This window comes from Sinocyclocheilus anshuiensis, unplaced genomic scaffold (genome assembly GCF_001515605.1).
Source record: "Sinocyclocheilus anshuiensis isolate Anshui unplaced genomic scaffold, SAMN03320099.WGS_v1.1 scaffold1212, whole genome shotgun sequence".
Lineage (NCBI taxonomy): Eukaryota > Metazoa > Chordata > Actinopteri > Cypriniformes > Cyprinidae > Sinocyclocheilus > Sinocyclocheilus anshuiensis.
Window position 1 is genome coordinate 219,168 of NW_015547696.1, and position 7,891 is coordinate 227,058.

The window sequence follows — 7,891 nt, forward strand, 5'->3', positions numbered from 1 at the left end:
TAGAACTTCTTCTTCTAAGGTGTCAAACCAGCTCGTTTTCAAAGATTAATGCATGTTTTCTGTTGTTGTCTGTTTTCACTTTTTTTTTTTTTTTCAAATGAAATGTCCTCTCTCTTGTACAAGTCATTTCATAATAAGTATTTTATGCAGTCAGTACATAATATTTTCATGTTTTGTACAATTTGACAAAATCTTGGCTGGAAATGAAACCGAAATAAGTGATATCTTGATCGTCTTCAATCCTCATTCATCCGTTCTCCAAACCGCTTGTCCTGACGGCACGGGAGTCTTCTGAAACACATTGCAAGGGACAAAATTATTAGTCGTGCATTCTCATTGTCAGTATTTTTGTAAAATGTACATATAAATCATTTTTTACACAGTTATTACTATTTACTCAGGTCATTGGTTTTGCTTGTTTTAAACTAAAGGTGAGTTTCTGGACGGCCTGCAGAGTTTAGTTCCAACACACACAGCATGTAGTTTTCAGATAAGCCTGAAGGACTTGATCAGCTGGATCAGGTGTGTTTAATTCGGGTTGAAGCTAAACTCTGCAGGACTCTGGTCCTCCAGGAACACGTATCACACCCCTGCTTTAAACCAACTTGGACACAATAAAGCCACTCCCCCAGGTTCTCTTGCTCCAAATTAAAGGGCACAACATAGTAAAACATTTTTAAAGATTAAATCATCTGGCTTTTAGACATGATTATTTATTATAATTATTCTATATGATTTATATAATTACTATACCCTTAACCATTACACAAGCCAGTGTATTTAATAATAATTATTAAGCTTTTATTTTAATTGATATAAATATAAAAAGATATGCAATATAAATAAGTTTTAAGTTGTCCTCTTTCATGGACAGATCGTTTCATCTTGCTGTGTAAGTGTTTAAACGGTTACACTTTACTTGAAGGGGTGTGCATAAGACTGACATGACACCTTCATATTCATGACATGACACATGTCATGAATATGAAGGTTTTTTATGCATGTTTATGACAACTGTTATTAAGTGTCATTCGCTCAGTTATGTCATTTTTAATGCAAATATGACATTGTTTGAGATGTCTTTGTTATGGGCTATGGTTAGGGGTAAGGGTAGGGGTAGGGTTAGGTCAAATAATGTCATATTTGCATTAAAAATGACATAACTGAGCGAATGACACTTAATGACAGTTGTCATAAACATGCATAAAACCTCCTTCATATTCATGACATGTGTCATGTCATGATTATGAAGGTGTCATGTCAGTCTTATGCACACCCCTTCAAGTAAAGTGTTACCGTTTAAATTCATATTCATATTTTCAATCTTTTAATCTGTGGTAGTGAATCGCACTGACTCTCTCGCGAGCAGTGAATCAGAGTTTCAAGGCACATGATTGGCTGCTCATTATTGATGTCACACTTTCATGCGCACATGCTTCATAACCTCAGGATCAAAGCCTGAGTTGATAGAGAAGGATGATGATCAGTGTCATGGTACCAACAAAGCATTGGACTGGTTTAGTTTTGTCAGCTCAAACCTAATCCTGTAACTCTGAGTTTGTTCAGCCACCATCATGGTACAAGCCCCGGAGAGTGTGACACTACTGTAATTATTCAATAAACTTTGCTCATTTTACCATCACCTTGTCTCCTGGGGCCCGTTTCAATAAGCAGGTTCAACCAACTCTGAGTTGACTTACCCTGAGATCCGGAGATGGTTCAGAACAGCTGAACAGAGTTAGTTCAGTCGACTCTGAGTAGGTTGACTCTGAGTTTAGCGCGAGCACCACGACTGAAATTATGATTCACCATGGCAACACCGACAAAAAGACTTCCGCACACTTCCGAGTCAATACGTAACTTTAATTCTTAATCACTGTTATAATATCAGAGGTGAAAACTGTAAATTACTGAATATTAATTTTCACGGTAACCCACTAATAAAACACAATTCAATCAAGGTAAAGCTTTCAGCATAAAAGGTTCATGAGTGTAGGCTACATGACTTTACAATCATTTGTCACATTAAATAAATATCATTCAGTGTCTATTTCAGTGCGCAGCAGCTTTTTCCACATCGTCTAATGCTCTTTTCACATCATTAAACGTTCTCTAATCCAACCTGTTACATTTCTTAATTAGAGTAATGAAATTAACATCTGACTTCTACTCAGCCAACAGCAAGAAGGCAAACCTGCACCAGCACCACTGACAGATGAAGAGGAGATGGTCAAGTATTGCACAAATATTAAAATCCAACAGGAAAAAGAATAACTGTTGCTTTTGTATTTGTAGGAAATAAAGATGACCAAATAAATTGTGAATAATTTGTGTTTATTTAACAGCTGTGGTGGTTACAGCATATATTTCCAACTACCCTTATCTGGCATCCTTTCCATTCTATACAGTGAACAGCTTCATTTTCGGAAGGTGCGATGATGGGAATATGTGTGTCATCAGTGCATCCAACCACACTGGAAATCCTGAAGGAAATTTTAATTATTGGGTTACTTCCAGAGGTCACAGCAAGATGTTATCAAGTGAACGTTGTCATTAATCAGATTAGCCTCATTTAAATTGATTTCTACACCACTGCAATCCTGACAAACTCCTCTTTGACGGGTTTGTGCCCAGAAAACAACACAAAAATTCTAAGAAAGTGCGTGATTGGCACTTTCCTTACCGCTCTGCATACAGCGGCCTTACTAACATCCTTTTTTTTGTAGAAAACTATCATTAAAAATGATTCTGCTCAAATAAAAAAAGTGAACGTGAAGTCACATGTTCCCAAGTATGGTGACCCATACTCAGAATTTGTGCTCTGCATTTAACCCATCCAAGTGCACACACACAGTAGTGCACACACACACTGTGAACACACACCTGGAGCAGTGGGCAACATATTGCTGCGGCGCCTGGGGAGCAGTTGGGGGTTCAGTTCTTGCTCAAGGGTCTCACCTCAATTGGGGTATTGAGGGTGGAAGGGAGCGCTAGTTATTCACTCCCCCCACCTACAATCCCTGCCGGACCTGAGACTCAAACCCGCAACCTTCGGGACACAAGTCCGACTCTCTAACCATTAGGCCACGACTGCCCCTAGAAACCAGTACATACGGGGAGAGCACGAATACAGTCCCCCACTACCATAACTTATGCAGTCAGATTCCCACATTTGGGGAATTCGCAGGGGTCAGCACGGCCGGAGTGCTCACCCTGGGTGAACCACCTTCTTGATCATGGTGTCTCCCCTGCCAGGTTGTCACGGAAAAAACACCAGCCTCGTCAGACCCAAGCCCCAATCCAGCACGATCACAGTCACCTGAATACTAATCCTCTGCACCTGTCACCACCCAATCGAGACCAGTACATATACACCTTCACTTCTCACACTCATTGTCTGGTCTTGAAGTCTATACAAGACACTTACAGGAATCTGTCTTCTTCCCACAATCCTCAGACCTCACCATCATCATCATCATCATCATCATCAGCATCAGCAGCAGCAGCATCATCATCATCCTGTGCTCTACCATGGAAAAAGATCCTTTTGAACGGTTTACTCAAGCTAAGTAGCTGCTACTTGTTTTCTACATGAATGCTCCTCAGTTGCCTGCCATTTTGATTCTCTGCTGAATCCTGTTAATAAATATTCTCTTAACAAACCTACTCCTCTCTAATGGTCTTCTTCCGTCTTGTGACAGAAGACCAGCCCAAATACCAAGCAGTGCAACATGGAACAGCATCAATCACACAACCCGATCTCGTTTGAGGAATTAATTCAAGCACTTCAGTCAGCACCTACCCCGCACACCACCACTGCATCTGCCTCCTCCAGTCCCATGGTACGGCCTGCTGTTTATTCTGGTGAGGCGGCGGATTGTAGTGGCTTTCTGTTGCAATGTGCTCTGTACTTCGAAATGCAGCCCCATGCCTTCACCAGTGAACGTTCTAAGATCGCTTTCATGATGTCTCTGATGATCAGCTCTTCCGCATCCCCCAAGGGAAGGCTTCCGTAAGCAAGTACGCTGTTTGGTTCCGCACTCTAGCGGCCATGAGCGGATGGAATGAGACCATACTGCTCACAGCATTCCGGCAGGGGCTAAACACAAACATCCGTTTCCAAATGGCCATATATGATGACACCGTGGGCCTAGAAAGTTTCATTCAGAAAGCCATCAGTATTTCTCAACATCTCACTGCTTATAAAGAGGATTTGCCACTCTCCCCGCCAGCCTCACCCGCTTCATCGTCTCCAGCACCAGAGCCCATGCAATTTTACCAACCTACCAAAATTGTATCAATCTACCATCTCACCCATGCGGAGCGAAACCGACGAATCACGGCCGGACTTTGTCTGTATTGTGGAGTGATTGGACATTTGTTCAGCACCTGCCCTGTCCGACCTCCACGCCCAGCAGTGAGTACCCTCCAATTAAACCTCAGATAACCTCCTTATCTCGTATGACCGTACAATTAATTTCCTCTCACCGATCTCTTCCAGCTCAAGCCCTCCTCGACTCCGGGAACTTCATCTCATTGACTATGTTACATCACTTTCAGTTGAAATGGAAAACCAACTCTCAAGTATTAAATATCATCACTATTCAAGGAAAACCGCTGGGCAAAGGCAAGGTGCGCTTCCACTCTCCTAACATCACGCTCCGCATAGGGTGTCTTCGTGAGGAGACCATCTCATTCCTGGTGCTGGAGAACTCTACAGCGGAAATCATCCTGGGACGCCCGTGGTTGGTCCAACATTCTCCCAAAATCGACTGGATCACCAATGAGGTTCTTCAATGGAGGGAATATTGTCATCGGAATTGTATCCCCAAGATTTCACCAACCTCCTCATGTCTGATTCCAGTCTGTTCCACTAATGTTGAGAGCCCCGAACTTAAGGAGACACCTCTCATTCATCCAGAATACCAGGCGTTCCAGGATGTGTTCAGTAAGCAGGATGCCACTAACCTACCACCTCACCGGCCATGGGACTGTGCCATCGACCTGCTGCCTGGCGCTGTACTCCCTAAGGGTAGAGTATACCCCTTGTCCATCCTGGAGCAAAAAGCTATGGAGGAATATAATGAGGAGGCTCTCCTGCAAGGTTTCATCCACTCTTCCACCTCACCAGCTGCGTCAAGTTTCTTCTTCATTGGTAAGAAGGACGGAGGCCTATGTCCTTGTATTGATTACCGGGCACTCAATTCTCAAACTGTCAAATTTCCCTATCCACTTCCTCTGGTCCCAGCAGCCCTTGAGGAACTACGTGGAGCTCGCATCTTCTCCAAAACTGGACCTGCGAAGTGCCTACAACCTCATTCGGATTCGCCGAGGTGACGAGTGGAAGACGGCATTCCTCAACCCTACTGGCCACTATGAATATCTCGTTATGCCTTATGGGCTGTCTAACTCACCCTCCATCTTCCAGGGATTTATGAATGAGGTGTTCCGGAAGTACCTCCATCAGTTCGTCTATATAGATGATATACTCATTTACTCCCGGAACGAGACGTGGAGCAGGTCCTTCTTAAGCTGAGAGAATACCATCTTAACCTCATGTTGGAGAAGTGCGAGTTCCACCGTACCACCAGTTCCTCGGGTACGTCATCAGTCCACAAGGTATCCAAATGGACAATAACAAGGTTCAAGCAATCCGTGAATGGCCACAACCATCAAGGAACTACAGCGTTTTCTGGGGTTCGCCAACTTTTATCGTTGATTCATCAATCATTTCAGTTTGTACTCAGCCCCACTCACTTCCATGTTAAAAGACAAGCCCAAAACTCTTTCCTGGTCACCTGAGGCCCTTAGAAATTTTGACCAGCTGAAAGAAGCCTTTTGCGCCGCTCCTACCCTAGCACACCCTGATCCCCAGCAACCCTTCCTCGTTGAAGTGGATGCTTCCACAGTGGGTGTTGGAGCAGTGTTGTCCCAATACTCCGGAGGGCCTCCTAAATTACATCCTTGCACCTATTTCTCCCACAAACTTACCCCGGTGGAGCAAAATTATGATATTGGTAATCGAGAGTTACTAGCCATCAAGCTTGCCCTGGAGGAATGAAGACAATGGCTGGAGGGGGCCATTCATCCTTTTCAGGTAATCACAGACCACTGTAACCTGGGGGTTCTCTAATACCTTAGAGGAGAAAAGTGCCTTAACCCCAGGCAAGCCCGGTGTGCTCTCTCTTTTTCACTCGCTTCAATTTCTCTGTGACTTACCGGCCTGGAACCAAGAACACCCGGGCAGATGCCCTATCCAGAATTGCCCTATCAGAATCCACCTGAATACTAATCCTCTGCACCTGTCACCGCCCAATCAAGACCAGTACATATACACCTTCACTTCTCACACTCATTGTCTGGTCTTGAAGTCTATACAAGACACTTACAGGAATCTCTCTTCTTCCCGCAATCCTCAGACCTCACCACCATCATCACCATCATCATCACCATCATCATCATCATCATCATCATCCTGTGCTCTACTATGGAAAGAGATCCTTTTGAACGGTTTACTCAAGCTAAGTAGCTGCTACTTGTTTTCTACATGAATGCTCATCAGTTGCCTGCCATTTTAATTCTCTGCTGAATCCTGTTAATAAATATTCTCTTAACGAACCTACTCCTCTTTAATGGTCTTTTTCCGTCTTGTGACAAAGGTAAGAATCCATATGCATGTGGGAAAAAAAACTTCCAATGAATTAATGTAGTCTCCTCATCTATAGGATCCTGTATAAAAGGACATGCCATTTTTGTCACTTTGACAGTGTCTGCATGATGAGAATATGTGCACTGAATGAATGCACCTGCACTGCAAAAATGCTTTTCTTACTTAGATTTTTTGTCTTCTTGTTTCCAGTCAAAATATCTAATGACTCTTAAATCAAGATGCATTTTCTACATAAGAAAAGTGACATAAGATATTTAGAGTCTTGTTTCCTGTGGGAAAAAAAAAGTACTAATAATTTAAGTGCATTTTTCTAATTTTGCAAATTATCTGCCAATGGGGTAAGAACCATATAAAAATTTTTAAATCTTGCTTCCGTTTGCATTAAGATTATTTTTCTTTCCGTATAGCGGGTAATTGTACTTTTATACAATTACATAAAATGCACTTAAAATGCATTTGTTTCCCCCAGAAAACAAGACTAAATACCTTATATCATTTCTCGTGTATTAATATTTCAATATTTGTTCTTGAAATAAGACAAACAATACTCAGTAAGAAAATAATTTTTTGCAACGTGAATGAATTAGGTATTCAAACATCACTTATGCTTTAAAAAGGGGGAGGAGACCGAAAGAAACTCTGGGTTTACGAAGAAAACCTGCTCCGGACCAGGGGTGCGTTTCCCAATAGCATCGTTAGCTAACTATGGTTGTTATGGCACTTTTCCACTGCATGGTACGGCTCGGCTCAGCTCGGTTTGTGTTTCCACTGCAGTTTAGTATGGCTTTAGAGTGGGCGGGATTATAGACATGTCGTTAACTTTTTCATTCCGCGTTGTCCCATTAAGCTCTTACTGGATCCACTCCTCGGCTATCAACGAGAGGAACGTCTGTACTTCCTCAACAGACCATGAAACAGCCATTATTTTGTTGTTTAAAAAAGGTGCGCTCATTCGAAACTGTTGCGTTCTTTAAAAAAAAGTTGCGTTCGATCCTCGCTGGCTGTGCTGATTTAAAGGGGTCATATGATGTTGCTAAAAATAACTTATTTTGTGTATTTGGTGTAATGAAATGTGTTAAAGGTTCAAAAAACACATTATTTTCCACATACTGTACATTATTGTTTCTCCTCTATGCCTAAGTTACGCATTCTTTCTTTGTGTGAACATTTGGGCGGCATTATGCAAATCTTCCCACATCGTGACGTAGATATGTGGGGGCG